This window comes from Ahaetulla prasina, chromosome 7 (genome assembly GCF_028640845.1).
Source record: "Ahaetulla prasina isolate Xishuangbanna chromosome 7, ASM2864084v1, whole genome shotgun sequence".
Taxonomy (NCBI): domain Eukaryota; kingdom Metazoa; phylum Chordata; class Lepidosauria; order Squamata; family Colubridae; genus Ahaetulla; species Ahaetulla prasina.
Genome location: NC_080545.1, coordinates 66,695,509 through 66,711,647, shown reverse-complemented (window position 1 = coordinate 66,711,647; position 16,139 = coordinate 66,695,509). Strand labels below are relative to the sequence as shown.

Genomic DNA, 16,139 nt, shown 5'->3' with positions numbered 1-16,139 from the left:
TTATAAACACAGCTGCCTGCAATTACTGCAGGTTCTAGTCCCACCAGGCCCAAGGTTGATTCAGCCTTCCATCCTTTATAAGGTAGGTAAAATGAGGACCCAGATTGTTGGGGGCAATAAGTTGACTTTGTATATAAATATGCAAATAGAATGAAGACTATTGCTAACATAGTGTAAGCCGCCCTGAGTCTTCGGAGAAGGGCGGGATATAAATGCAAATAAAAAAAAACACAATTAAAACAAGATTCCAAATTTGGATAGAATTGGAACTGTGTGTGTGTGTGTGTGCGCGCGCGTGCACGTGTGTGTGTGTGTACACACACACATGCACATATGCATACACACACACACACACACACACATATGTAATTTCCTCATACATGTGATTCTGTATGATTTAAATGCCCTAATTGGCAATAATAATGAAGCACTGGTAACCAAATTCCTTTACTTATTTGCCAAATTTTGGGCAAGTGGATTGTATAACAGACAGTCAACAGACCAGAACTTCAACTATTCAGGCTCTTGTTTAGCTACTCTTTGTAATATATTACATTTAATAATCTTAAATGGTACAATAGTCCATGATCAATCTAATAAATTCACATTTACGTGGGAGCAACTGTGATAGATTATTGTTTAATTTACCTCTATTTATTTATTTTAATTTATTTTATTTATTTATTAGATTTTTATACCGCCCTTCTCCCAAAGGACTCAGGGCGGTTCACAGCCAAATAAAACAGTAAAAAGTGCACAATAAAACAATTAATTAAAAAACTTATTAAATATAAGGCCAAATTAAAATCCATTTAAAACCATAAAACCCCATAAAATTTAAATCCAAATATTAAAAACTACTAAAAATTTCTATGCCAGTCCTGCGCGAATAAATAGGTATGTCTTCAACTCGCGGTGGAAGGTCCGAAGGTCAGGCAGTTGGCGGAGTCCTGGGGGAAGTTCATTCCAGAGGGTGGGAGCCCCCACAGAGAAGGCCCTTCCCCTGGGGGCCGCCAGCCGACATTGCTTGGTGGACGGCACCCTGAGGAGTCCCTCTCTGTGAGAGCGCACGGGTCAGTGGGAGGCAATCGGTAGCAGTAGGCGCTCCCGTAAGTAACCCGGCCCTAAGCCATGGAGCGCTTTAAAGGTAGTAACCAACACCTTGAAGTGCACCCGAAAGACCACAGATAGCCAGTGCAGCCTGCGCAGGAGTGGTGTTACATGGGAGCCACGAGCGGCTCCCTCTATCACCCGCGCAGCTGCATTCTGAACCAACTGGAGCCTCCGGGTGCTCTTCAAGGGAAGCCCCATGTAGAGAGCATTGCAGTAATCCAAGCGAGAGGTAACAAGAGCATGAGTGACTGTGCATAGGGCATCCCGGTCAAGGAAGGGGCGCAACTGGTGAATCAGGCAGACCTGATAAAAAGCTCTCCTGGAGTCGGTCGTCAAGTGATCTTCAAAAGACAACCACCCATCCAGGAGAACGCCCAAGTTGCGCACCCTCTCCATCGGGGCCAATGACTCGCCCCCAACAGTCAGCCGCGGCTGCAGCTGACTGTACCGGGGTGCCAGCATCCACAGCCACTCCATCTTGGAGGGATTGAGCTTGAGCCTGTTTCTCCCCATCCAGACCTGTACGGCTTCCAGACACCAAGACAGTACTTCGACAGCTTCGTTGGGGTGGCCTGGGGTGGAAAAGTACAGCTGCGTATCATCAGCGTTCAGTTGGTAACTCACCCCAAAACCACTGATGATCTTGCCCAGCAGCTTCATATAGATGTTGAACAGGAGAGGCGAGAGAATCGACCCCTGTGGCACCTCACACGTGAAGCGCCTCACGGTCGATCTCTGCCCCCCTGCCAACACCATCACTATTGGGGAATTTGGAGTGGAATTTCTGTTGCTAAGCAGTGTGGTTGTAAAGCATGACTACATCACTTAGCAATGGAAATCTCTGCAATCCCGGCAAGTAAAATGGCTGCTACCAGATAGAGGAGTGAAGGGGTACATGAGCATGCAAGTTGGGAAGGGTATGCAAGGATGCAAATGGTGCACATGAGGAGCCAAACAGGTCAGGGAGGGTGTGCAAGGAAGGGGCATGATGTGGGTCAGGAAGGATGTACAAGGGTGTATAAGAGTTACCACATGGGTTGGGTACAGGGATGTGTGAGATGTACATTTTGCTTGTCAGAAGCTGTCATGACTGTGGGATGTTGTGAATGTAACTGTCAGCTGGTTACCAGCCATCCAAATTGCTGTCCGATGGCTGGTGGGTACACTCTGCAGCGGACACATTTCAGAGATCAACAATTAGTTTCTTCATTCAGCACCATTGTAAATTCATTGGCTGAATGAATATTTAACCTATTTCTATTTCCCTCTAGTCATATTCCCTGTCAACTTTGGAATAAAACAATAACGAAAATGCAAATCTAAAACAAAAGTGTCAGAATCATAAAAACAATCAAAATAGCAAGTTGAAAACCTCATCTAAAAAGTTTCAGGAAATTGAAAAAAAATATTTTGCTACAAAGCAGATATCACTTAAATCTCTCTAAAGAGAACACTTTACACTTCAGGCTCAAATTACTTTTGGAGAATCAGGGGCAGGATCCAATTGCCTTGACTGCTAACTTGCAATATACTGTTTCCTTTATTCTTGGGAATAAAGAATGGTCCTACTATTTAAATAGGATAGTTGAGATTATTCTGAAATCTATTCTGCCTAAAGGTCTTAATCATACTCATGTCAGAAGCATGGAGATGGCTCTGGATTGAAAGGATTAGCTGGTGATATCACCATTGCCCAGGGGATGCTCAGTTGGGGGCTCCTTTCATGTCCCTGGCAGAAGCTGGAGCGAAGGATGAGAGCTCACCCCAGCACTGGAGTTTCGAACGCAGACTTGCTAACCTCCAACCCAGCGTCCTAACCATGTGAGCCACCATGCTCCTTAAGGTCTTAATTATATTGTGCATCATTGCATAAGAGGAAATTCTATATAGGAAACCACAGAACATAATGCAATTCTGGGCATAAAGTAACTTCTCAATCACACAAGACTGCATGACATATTATTTGAAAAAGAAAAAAAGAAAACCACAAGTTTTAACTAAGCCTGTACCGAACATTTGAGTTCTTCCATGTCTTGTAGCTTGCATCTTAATTGTATGACAGGCAGAAGTTTAAGTTGGAGGGGAATATCAGTGATAAAAGCCTCATGAATGATTCTCAAAGCTATTAGTCAAGGGCAAGAAATTTTCTCATGTGTTACGGAACACATCTCCACCATAATTTGACATATTTTAATCCTGTGCATCTGGGATCTAATAAACAGAAACAAATCAGAGATTTTACTTGGCTAGATTCTCCTAAAGGTATGTGATCAATATTTGTGTAAAGTCTTTAAAAATAAAAGTAATAGGACTTAAATGAAATACTGCAGTATGGAGAGTCTCTGTTTGTGTTTAGCCAGACAGCTATTCCTTCTTTCACAATAAAGTTCTAGAAAATATTATTTCAGGATAGAACTCCAGCTCATTTTTTTGGTGATTCTGTCATGCTTGGGTCACAATTGCCACTGCTATTTCTCTTCTTCCTTTTACTCTTCCTCAGCTTTTATAGAGTTTAAAGAAAAGGAGCAATTTTGATTATATAGACTGAGGAATTCTGGGAACAGAAGTCCACAAGTCTTAAAGTTGCCAAGATTGGACACTCCTGATCTAGACCTTGACTAATGAGCTTACTCTTAACATTGCTAACTCTTGTCCAACTCTCTGAAACTATTCATGGGGTTTATCTGATGTTCAGAACTTTAGGTCAATGCACTCCTTGAGATTTACAGCCTCGTTTAAAAAAATACTGTTAGCACAAAACCTAGAAATTCTTGCTGAACTTTTTTCTAATTTTAGAAATTCAAAGAAGGAAGTGCTTTGGTACCATTCTGATTTATGCGTTGGTAGTCTCATTATCATGATTCATTAGTCTTAATGAATTCAAGAATATATCATACTTCCATCCTCCTCTACTTTATGCTACACACTAGCAATGAGAACAATTAATATTGTTTCTTTCTGATATATATTTGAAGATAAGTAATCTAACACATTCACAGAATAAATAAATAATTGCTCTAAATTCAAACTGCTAGACAGCATTCTGTATTTTATACTTATACTGTATGTTCTGGTATACTTGAAAATCAACTGTTCATTCCAGGTTTGCATCTTACAAGCCAAGACATATTATTCCATAGTTTTTTTCCTCTTCTATGGTTCATAATTTCTTTCTGCTACTAGTTTTAATGGCTGATCTTTCCCATTATTTCTGCCATGGAAGCATCCAGGTCCTCTCTTAGCAAGAGACTTTTTGGTTCTACCTCCATTTATATGATATGTGACAATATTATGCATCTTTATATAATCTGAAATAAAGCATCTTTGGGATAATCTAAAATAAAAACAATAGAATAAATGATTTATATTAAATGAAATAAAGTCATAGAATAGCTGACATCTTAGAAGCATGAGAATAGAAACTTACTTAGGCAACTCAAAATTTAAAATTCTGCACAAAGTCATTGAAAGCAGTAATTTCTAGCACACGTAAGTTTGAGCCAAGTATCTCTTTCTAAAACAATAGTTATGCCTTTTGCAAGGGTTCTCCAGGTGAACAAATTTAGGAGCAGTTTGCAAAGCGACCTTGCAAGCTTTATAAATTGCATGACTTTAAGAAAGGTGATACATCATTCACAAGATAGATTAAGTTAGAGTGATGAAGTAAGCTCATTCAGATCAGGAATAAGCAGATGGAACTATGTTTGCTGCTGGGACTCAGAGACCTAGGTTGCCCAGTTTGATCTGTAACATCATGTTCATGAAGAGGAAAATGAGGTTGAGTAGTTGGTGCTTCGAATTCATTATGGAAACATATTCACTGAGTGGAGTCAGATAATTTGCTTAGAATATATGTGCTTTGGGGAATTATGACTGCCCATACTAAGTCTCCAACATGTTTACTATACATACATTTTAGTGTTTAATTAAAAGCTATTTGTTGCATTCAGGTAGGCTATTTAATTTGTTTTTATGAGGAAAAATCTGTAAGCATGTATTTGCTGAGTTACTTCTTTCTCTCCCCCACCTCCATCCCCTTTCTTCTTTAGCTGGGAACTGAATGTTTTTCACTAATCCAGTCTAAAATACTGTATATTTTCACTGGAAATTTTCTTAGGGAGAACTATCATTGGCCAAGAAATCGTCAATCCAATCCTGTGGATCAGTAGGCTATGTCAACACATCTTCGTACAGTACTAAAATGTACTTTACTTTGATATAGTTTTATTTTTATTGCTTTATTGTTTTTGGTAATTACTCTGAAATCTATTTTACACCCTGCTTTGAGTAATGAGTAAAAGAGTAATGAATGTCTCCACTTAACATTTCTTACCTTACTGTAAAACATATTTACACTATTTTATCTGAGCATTTTTTTTTATTTGAATTTATATCCCGCCCTTCTCCGAAGACTCAGGCAGCTTACACTGTGTTAAGCAATTTCATCAAGATAGGATTTCTCTTTTTTTTCCATAAAAAAATAATTTACCATAAAATCTGTGCGCATTAGATTAGCTGAGAATACAGCAAGCCAGATATGTTTTTCTGTTAATTTTTTCTTTGTAAGGGAAGATATGTCTTAAATCCTTGTGTGTGTGTGTTATAAAACAGCGGCTAATAATTTGTAATGCTTGGTTAGTCCTTCACATTGTTTACATAAATGTACTAATAAGAAAAGGTGTTTCAGACCATTAGCATTCTCCAAAAACTTCTAAAAGAGAACAAGAACAGTTATAAAATCTACCAATTTTGTATTTTCAGTGGAACCTAGGAACAAAAAGAAATCAATTTTGTTAACATTATTCAGGTTAACAGTTTAAGTAATTCTGCAGTGTTGCCAATTATCCAGGTGATGGGATCCAGGGGCATTCTCAGGAAGCTACAGAAAGTCAAGATAGCACTTGTAATCTAGCCGTTGAAGGCCTGCCTCCTTTTTAGATGTGTTGCACATACGTAGGCCTTTTATTGATCATCACAGACGCCCTTTGTAAGCTATCTTCTGATTGGATGTATTCAAGAAGAGTTCAGGCAACCATCTGACTCAGATGTTTTAATTTGAACTTCTGCATTGAGTAGAATGTTTGGCTTGATGGCCTAAATGGCCACCCCCAATTCTGTGATTCTATGATTCTGGAATGTATAAAACTAGAAAAACAAGGCTTTTAAATGAATGGATTTGCTAATAAAATAGGTGAAGATGCTCTGGCTCGTTTAAATTAGAATTAAAAAGGAAAACAAAACAATGAAAAAAACCTCACTTTTTGCAGCACAAAAAAAAAAAGAAGTTGCTATTATGGTTGAGGCCATCGCAGAAATTTGTAATAGCTTAATTTCATAGATTTAGAGAATATAATTTTAGAATTAATATATACAATGCATATAATATGTATATGAGATATATATATATATATATATATATATATATATATATATATATATATAATATGTATATGAGATATATATATATATATATATATTTAGTGCATGATTCATGATTTATGCATTGTAATACAATGAGGTCAGTTATATATGTGGGAGTGAGTTCCTGTTACAAGTTTATATTGGGAAACTCCAAAATGATGTTTGGAGATCTTCTAGGATAGTTTCTATCTTGTGGCTATCATGTGAAATAGGATCCACTAATTAAAACAGCTGTGGTTTAATTTCTTCTGTAGAAAATCATCATTAACAAAACAGTGTCTTTGAAAAATTGTAGCCCTGCAGTACCTTTAAATATTTGTAGAGGTGACTGATGATTGTAATAGCAATTCAGTCATTTTTTAAAGTGTAATTGAAATCAGATTAGACGGGTGTTCTGAGAACTATTTAAAGACAGCAATAGAAATGGTTAATCTCGCAGGATTGTTGAAAAAAGTGCCTTCCTCTGGAATGAAAATCACAGAGAAGCTATTCTAAAACTAAGAGAACAGATTAGGAGACAGCCCAAATCCCAGTCTCTGGAACTCAAACACATGTTGTTTGCAAATTGCCTTTAACATTTTATAAAATGCTGTCTTTTATACACAGTGCAGGATAAAATTAGAATGGGTATCTTTTCTTGCAGTGCCAGCTGTTTTTCTCCCATGCTTCTTTCTTGACTACTAATATAAAATTAGTTTGAATATCAGCTTGAATATAAAATAAATGTGTGTCCTATCTTTGAATCTGTACAAATTATTTGCATGATAAGGATCTATACAATCTAAATAATCTCTCACAACCCCCAGGGAATATTGTAAGTGCAGAGTACAATATGAATAACACAATTTTTATTGCAAATTGTTTCTTTGGAGGGTTATCTATAGCAGTGGTCACCAACCAGTGGTCTGCGGACCACAGGTGGTCCACGAGAAAATTTTGGTGGTCCATGGAGAAATTTTCATATTTTTGCTTTTTTTGTATTGCACTCATCCTCAAGCTATGGTCCCTAGGCCAGATATGGCCCCTGAGAGCAATTAATCCGGCCCGCCATGAAAACACGTGGTTGCACCACCCACATCACCCCGCTCACATGCCAGCCCCCACTCTTAAGGCCGAGCACAAACCTCATCTTGACTAGAGCAGTGCGAGCCACACAAATTGGAACTGGAAGGTAAGACCAAGAGCTTGCCATGCTCACCCAAATGGCTGCCAGGGGAGGGAGGTTCAGCCATCTTTCGAGCCTACATCTCTCCTTCTGCAAGGCCTCTGGGTGGGACTGTAGTAATCACAGGACTGGCCCATTTCTCATCCTGAAGCAGCTCTTCCACCAGAGTGTACCAGCCTGCAGGGGAGCTGCCTGCAGGGGAACTGGCTGACCAACGGGCCAGTCATGTGAGTGAGACTTCTACAGCTTTGGAATATGGGAGGCTGGAAATCTGTGCCCGGGTGGCACGTACAATGCACAAAAAGGGGTGCAGCCCTCACCATCCGGAATGAAATAATGGTGCTATTGTGGCGGCAGGGGAAGGTGCGGCGCAAGCGGGCTGAAGTGGTGCTTGAGATGGCTGGAAGCTGGGGGAGCGATGCACTACTTTCATTTGTGTGGCAACAGGATTCCACCTTGATATATTTGCAGCACGGCAGCCCTCATTTCCTGCCACTTGGGACTCGGAACGGTATATGGTGTCTAGTCTGGGGAACAGCCAGATTTTGCTCTCTGTTGCGGATGCCAGATCGCCCCCCTGCAAGAACTCATCTTTTGAGGAGCCCGACCAAAGCTTCCGGTGCCGCTTCAGGGACTACTCCTCAAGAGACAAGAGCTTGCAGGGGGGCAATCTGGCATCTGCAATGGAGAGCAAAATCCGGCTTCTCCCCAGACTAGATGCCGTTTATCGCTCCAAATCCCAAGCATCAGGAGACGAGAGCTTCTTTGCACCACCAGCTGGTGCAAATATACCAAAGCAGAATGCTGATGCCACGCAAGTTCAAGTAGTGCTTCACTCCCACACTTCTTCGGGCCCTTGTTGGTGCTCCACGTACCTCGGTCTCTCACGGAAATGCCTGACTTTCTCTCAGCCCCAAGACTGGCCCATGATATGAGAGAGAAAGAGAATGAGAGAGAGAGAGAATGAAAGAGAAAGAGAAAGAATGAAAGAGAGAGAATGAGAGACAGAGAGAAAGAGACAGAGAGAGAATGAGAGAGAGAGAGAGAGAGAGAGAGAATCAGAATAAGAGAGAATGAGAGACAAAGAAAGAGACAAAGCCTGAAAGAGAGAATGAAAGCAAGAATGAGACAGAGACAGAGACAGAATGAAAGAATCAGAGAGAGAGAGAGAATCAGAATGAGAAAATCAGAATGGGGGGGGAGAGAGAAAGAGAGATGAGAGAGAGAATGAGAATAAGTGAGAGAGAGAGAGAAAGAAAAAGGAGGAGAGAGAAAGAAAGAGAGAATGAGAGAGAAAGAGGGGGAGAGAGGGGGAGAGAGATAAAGAGAAAGGGAGAGGGAGAAGGAGAAGGAGAGAGAGAGAGAAAAAGAGGGGAGGGAGAGTGCCTGAAGGACCCAATCCCATCACTGGGAGTCCAGGCGCTTCAGCAAATGGCGTGCTGGATTTGTATTAGTGGTTCCTGATTAGTGGGATTTAAAATTATGAACTTGTTGGTTTCTGAGGTCTAAAAGGTTGGGGACCCCTGATCTATAGTAATTGTTTAGATTACTTGCTCGAAAAATAACAGTGGAAGGCCATATCAGATGTCATAGAACTTGGAGACTTTGTCCTTTAGTAGTTGTTTTAAAAATGCAGAAGGAGCCAGATTGAAACTATTTTTTTATCTTCTATCTTCTAATATCCTAGGAAGAGAATTAGGAACTTTCTACATCCTTAAGAGAAGATTTAGGAATATTTCCTCCATAAACCAAGATTACAGTGCTTTTTGTGATCTCTTGGATGAGAAGTTTCTTCAAAACAGTTGACAAGCATGAGAAAGCATAATAGATTGTAGGGGTTTCTCCTTTTTCCATCTGCCAGAATCTTATACACTGCTGCTATAATTAATTTTTCTTGGGCTGTACATACAGTAGGCAAATGGAGACAACCTTGTCCATGGAGCAGGGTCAATTTCTGACAGATTGTTAATCTCCTGGGTCAAATCATTTGTCAAAACCATCAGCATTCATAGCAGATGTGGTTTTTTGCCAGCTGGTGATGTTGAGAATGGGAGAAGCAATCAAACTAAAATGATCCACAAATCTCTTTTCTCAGCACACTCTGAATAGGGAATGAGGATTCTGTCCTCCAGAACATTGGCAATTGGGATTGGCAGTGAGAACAGCAAGATCTATACTGTTTAATTTTCTGCTCATAACAAATAGATGGAGGGCACCTTAACTGAGCTGTGGAGCAAATCCCTGTGTCAATTTATATTTTTAATACTAAACCAATTGTAACTAGTTCTACACTCTGCAACTGACTAATTAAGTTCAAGATTATTTAAACTGCTCAGCCATATTTGTGAGATAAGGTTGCTGATGAAATAAATGAAGACTTTTATACTTTTTCCAATTTTCCAATATTTCAGCTTGCTAACAGGATGAGACAAAACTGATAGCTTGCTAGCACCATATCCCCATATCTCTACTTTCCTAGAGTGCTGGATTTGGAGTGGGGTGACCTATGTTGAGTCTATATGTTCTTTTCATTTAATTGTAATCTTGAGTATCCTTATAAATCTTGTTATCTTTTTAAAAAAAAAACATTCAAAGAATTTCCCATGGAAAGCTTTCTTTACCATTCATTCCAAAATATTACTTTAAATTTATCTGGAACCTTAGTCTGTAACTTTCTAAAATCAAAGCTGCAATCACCCTTTTGCTCTTTAGAATAGAACAGAACAGAACAGAACAGAACAGAACAGAACAGAACAGAACAGAATAGAATAGAATAGAATAGAATTTTTATTGGCCAAGTATGATTGGACACACAAGGAATTTGTCTTGGTGCCTATGCTCTCAGTGTACATAAAAGAAAAGATACCTTCATCAATCTTTATTATAAAGATTAAAACAAAAACAAGTTCTTAAACTCGTAGTTAAAATTTTCTTTTGCTAAGGATTGAAGTGACATTTTATAGATGAAAAGCAGTTAATCAGCAATTTCTGAAAATGAGTTGAAAGGGGAGCATGCAAACTCAGTGTCCTGAGTTCGAAAGTCCTGACCAGAGTTTGAGCAAGATGACTATTCCCTTATTTCCCTGAGTTCTAAATGCTATCTCCATCTCAAAAGGAGCAGCTGCTTGGAGCATTAGTGGGCAATCTCAAATCCTCTCCTTGTTTCTACATACTGGCTCTTCAGTCTGCTATGGTTGTCAGCTCCACTTTTCAGAGAGCCATCTCCAGTCAGCCATTTTCTTCCTCCAGAGCAGATTCTTTGCATTTACTAAACTTACAATGATGTGTTTATATTCTTACATGTGTGGCGTTTATACAATCAGAAACAGATTTTTTCAAAAAGTTTTTCTAAAACAATTTACTAATTAAATTAAAAAATAAAGCCAACCTCCCAACTATCCCTGTTTATTTACAAGATTGGTTTTAGACATTTTAAGACCTTGGCAAATTCATATTCTGTCGGACCCTATTGTTTGGTTTATTGTCCAACTTTGTTAGGAAGCTCAAAAAGGCGCCTCTTTCTTTTGTTTTTCTTCAAGTTTTTGAACTTATGATTTTCAACCCCCGGACATTTCTTTTTCTTTTCTCAGACATTTTTATGCTGTTTACACCATGAAATAAAATTGTGGGTATATTTGAGCCACAAGCAGGTGTGCTGCCTCACAGACTGCACGCAGCACTCTGACTGCTTTTTTGTTTATGTTTTTCAGAAATATTTTTAATTTTTCTGCCCAATAAAATTTTGTGCCCCTAGGCTGGTGCCTAGTCAGATTTCGTATAGAGCTGGTCCTGTTTCTTTTTATATTTACAGCATTCAACATTAATCAAGGATTATTTTTCTCATAGTTGTTAGAGCACATACCAAGCCCATATAATAGTCATATAGTACATACAGTATAAGGTAATCCTTAAAGTCATTTGTTTAGCAACCATTCAAAGTTACAGTGGCATTGAAACAACTGACTTACAACCAACCCTTGCACTTACAACTGTCACAGTATCCCTGCAGTTGTGTGATTAAAATTTAGTGCTTAGCAGCCATTGTGTATTTACAATGGTTGCAGCGCCCTGGAGTCACTTGATCACTATTTGTTACCTTCCTGCCCAGCTTCCCACAAGCAAAATCAATGTGAGTAGCCAGATTTGCTTAAATATTGTGTGATTCACTTAACAACTGCAGTGATTTGCTTAACAACTATGGCAAAAATAGTTGTAAAGTCAGGTATGACTCACTTAGCAACCACATTGCTTTGAACACATTGCATGAAATAAAAAATATTTGAGAGAACAAAAATACCCAGATGTAGATATAATAATACTATATATCACAACATTTTATGTTCAAGGGAAGCTGCAACAGACTAAAGCGGCCTAAGGCAAATTTAAATTTAACACAAAAATGGCACTGAAGCTTTTCAGAACTACTGTGTCTTTAATTAAATTTGTTGCCTGAATGTCCTATCTATTGTATCTTTTTTCCTCCACATACCAATTAATTATCTATAAACTGCCCTTCAAGGACCTGTGTTCATTGATCCTTAACTTTGTATTAGAAGTGACTGAAAAAGTATGAAATATATTTTGTAATCTTAATCTTAATCTCAATTTTAATCATCTTTAGAGTGCTATATAGCATAATTTAATTTATCTAGACTTCACTGACAAAAAATTAGTTGGTAAGTGAATATAAGTCATAGGATACAAGATGGGTGGCAAATACATTTCATAAATAAACAAACAAACAAATAATTCAGCCAGATAATATTTATGTTTGATTTCTATGAATAAGTGTTAAATATGTACTTTACAACAGAATCTTATGAATGCATATTTGGGGAAATGTCCCATAGAGCTTACTACTGGTTTGCTACCTTTGTCTGCAATCCTGTGTACCCTTGCTTCATATTGTACTGAAAGCAATTCTAATCAGCAAAATTGAATTTATTTTTGAACAAGCATGCATAAAATTCATGGTGTAATTTCTCATTATTACGAAATGAGAATGAGATTACCAATACATCTTGAAAGTTTCTTCATGTTGGCTGAATTTAAAAGTATTTACAAAGATAACTAGAACAGGTTTTTGTCATCATATTTCTGGCACCATAAGTTCAGACAATGTCCAGTTCAGGATTTATATGTCTTTACATAGACAGATTTTATGTCTTTACATAGACAGATATACGTAGATAAAGACAATACAGATAAGATCTGTGGTGGCGCAGTGGTTAGATTGCAGTATTGCAGGCGAACTCTGTCCTCAGCCGGGAGTTCAATCCTGACTGGCTCAAGATTGACTCAGCCTTCCATCCTTCTGGGGTCAGCAAAATGAGAACTCAGATTGTTGGGGGCAATATGCTGACATTTGTAAACCATTCAAAGTGATTTAAAGCATTATGGAGTGGTATATAAGCCTAAGTGCTATTGGTATTGTTCTAGACTGGAATTCCTTTTGCTAGTACTTTTTGAAAAATGCTTGATTGCATGTATTGATTTCAAAAAGAATGGAGTAGAAGCATCCTTTCTAAAAAATTTATTTCAGTTTCTAAAAAATGAACATGACTATAGTTTATGGCAATTCATGCAAATGAATTGACATCCATACTGTGTGTTCATTTATTTACACTGTAGAACAGTGATAGCTAACTTTTTTGCCATCGCGTGCCAGGAGGCGGGGGGCGGGGGGGTCACATGTGCCCACACCCATAATTCTATGCGCCCCCCACATGCGCACATGATCCCTCCTCCCCCCTTGCTCCTGGCACGCGATGGCCCAGTAGGCCCGTTTTTCTCTCTCACCTGGCTCCAAAGCCTCTCTATAATTCTGGGGAGGGCAAAAATGGTGTTTTCCCCCCACCCAGAGGCCCTCTGGAGGCAAGAAACTGCCCATTTGCCAACTTCCAGTTGGACAAAAAGTGACTTTTTTGCTGTCCCCAGCCTCCAGAGACTCCTAGAGAGGCTCGGGAGGCTCGGGACAGCAAAAAATGTCACTTCCTGTGCAAGAAATTGGCAAACGGGCAGTTTCTGGGTTCCAGAGGGCCTCCAGAGGAATGGGGAATGCTGTTTTTGCTCTCCCCAGACTCATAGAGAGGCTCTGGAGCCAGATGAGAGAGAGAAATGGGCCTTCCCCACCACTACCCCCAGGCCCTCCAGAGGCAGGAAACAGCCTGTTTCCCTACTTCTAGTGGGCCCAGAAGGCCCGAAAATCAACTGGCCGGTGCGCACATACACATCGGAGCTGACTCGCGTGCCCACTGATATGGCTACATGTGCCATAGATTTACCATCACGGCTATAAAACTTGCTCTGCAGTGTAATATTTTCCAACATGACTATCATCATGAATTGAAAGAATAAAAATGGGTATAGAATATAGAAAATATAGAAAACAATTTTACTTTGTTTGTTAGATTTCATTCATAGAACTATAAGTTAAAAATCAAATGCTATATAAAAGACAAAAGTGCAAAATAGTAATAGGTCAAAAGCAATGGAAGCAATACTACTATATTTAATGCACTAAACTTTCCAAGTCAGAACCTTTCTCATTTCCCAAATTCTGTTAAATCCTAGTAATTTTAAATAATTCAACTAAGCCTGATGAATTTTTATTTAATAACAATTCCTGACTCCTTAAATAATTTGCAATGTTAACAGAAGAATGGGGCTAGCTGCCTTATAAGTGCATTTGCTGGTCACTATCCCATTATGATTAATATAGGTGAAGTTAGCCAAGAGGAGCACAGTGGCTCACTTGATCAGGATGCTGGGATGGAGGTTAGCAACCCCGCACTTGAGACTCAAATGCAGCCTGAGGCAGAATGAGCTCTCCTTCACACCAGCTCCTACCAGGGACATGAAAGGAGCCTTCAACTGGTATCCCTCAGGCAATGATGATGTCACCACTTTTCAACCTGGAAATGCCTTGGTGGTTCTGACATGAATGCAGCAGCAGTTAACCAAGATTAGCAAAAAGAAAGGTTGAGTGGGAAAGTGGTAATTATAGCAAAAAGAGAGACTTCCTGTCAATCTTTCTTTATGTATTTATTTTGAGTCTTACTGCTGATGACAAGGAATGAATTATCACAATGGCAGGTATAGATAAGTTAGGTAGAGTTGTGCTGACTGTTAGGGAGGCAGATGCAGTCCATGCAAAAATGGCTATGGAGACTAGTGCTCTGCAGCAACCTTAAAGCAGCCAATAGAACCTTGTCAGTTCCAAATCACTGACTGTCTCATCAGTTAAGTTGATGAAGCCGACTAAATGGTTTCCATGGTAAGAATTAGGTCAGAAGAAAAGGGAAAACACTACTATCAAATAAACCAACTTTACATATCTTCCTCTTACTTTTAACAATCTTGATGTTTGCCTTCAAGTAATGTTGTAGGATTTGATTTCATTTCTTTTCTTTGTCCCTTCTCACAAAATCTTTCAAAACTTTAACAAGTTTCTTTTGTAAATCCAATGTAGGAAAGTTATCCAGGTCACTCTTTTAATTTATTATTTGTATAGCCTTTTTAATTACTAAGACATCAGCCAATTTAATTTGTATAACAGTATAGCATCTTGTTCTTTATTATTCTTGTGGTCTGTCATTTTAAATCCACTTTCAAATCAATCTCAGTGTTATTCTTCTTCCATAACATCTTTTAAGTGCAGTCTATCTAAGAGTCAGAGTTAAAGTTAATTTCTGGGTCCAGGGTTCACAAATATCCTTCAGTACATCCAATTTTAAAATATTTTTCTCCATTCTGTATGAGTAAGTCAAGTTTAAGTGTTCTTCTTGTTTATTGGTACTTTTTACTTCGTTCTGGTTTCCTCTAATATCCAACCTTCGAAGTCCCATTCTGTCATTTTTTTTAAGAATTCAAAACAGCAGCATTTTCCCACAGAAAGCATTTTTATAATTAATTTTAAAATCTTATTTGGATCCCTAATCTGTTTGTAACTTTCTAAAATCAATGCCTTTTTGCTGTTTATTCCAAAACAAGATTTTTCTGAAGTCCTTAAACTTATATTTAAAACTTATTTTGCTAATTATTGAAGGAAGCTGACCTGGTGCTATAAAACTAGTTCCTAACAGATAAAACCTAAAAAGCAATTAACAAGAAATTTGTGAAAGTGATTAGGAAATGAGGCTTAGCACAGCCTATATGGAGGCTTATCCATATAGGCTGTGAATTTGACTGAAATCCTTCAATTCCCAGTTGTTCAACTCAGCAGTTGAAGGGCTGACATGAGTATGAACCTTCAGTTTCTACAGCCTACTCACAAGTAGAAGCTACCAAGGGTATAAGTGGGCAATCTCAGTATCTTTCCTTTTTTCTGGATAGACTTTACCAGACAGAATTCAGTCTCTGGCTACCAATCTCAAACGCAATACCATCCTTTCTCCTTCAATGACATCTAGTTTGCTAAGAATCCTCACCAGAACTCTCT

The 16,139-nt window shown here is 38.7% G+C and overlaps 2 protein-coding genes across 3 annotated transcripts in view; one reads left to right on the top strand and one right to left on the bottom strand.

Moving 5' to 3' along the window:
* Positions 1-16,139, bottom strand: part of ENTHD1 (ENTH domain containing 1) — a 182,548-nt gene that overhangs the window by 56,019 nt on the left and 110,390 nt on the right. The window lies entirely within an intron of this gene.
* Positions 3,165-16,139, top strand: part of GRAP2 (GRB2 related adaptor protein 2) — a 79,002-nt gene continuing 66,027 nt past the window's right edge. Inside the window, exon 1 of one of the 2 annotated variants that reach the window (XM_058190421.1) lies at positions 3,165-3,375. The gene's annotated coding sequence lies outside the window, so the exon portion shown is untranslated. Of the gene's footprint in view, positions 3,376-7,613; positions 7,706-16,139 lie in introns of those variants that run through there. The other variant, XM_058190423.1, reaches the window with a different exon arrangement.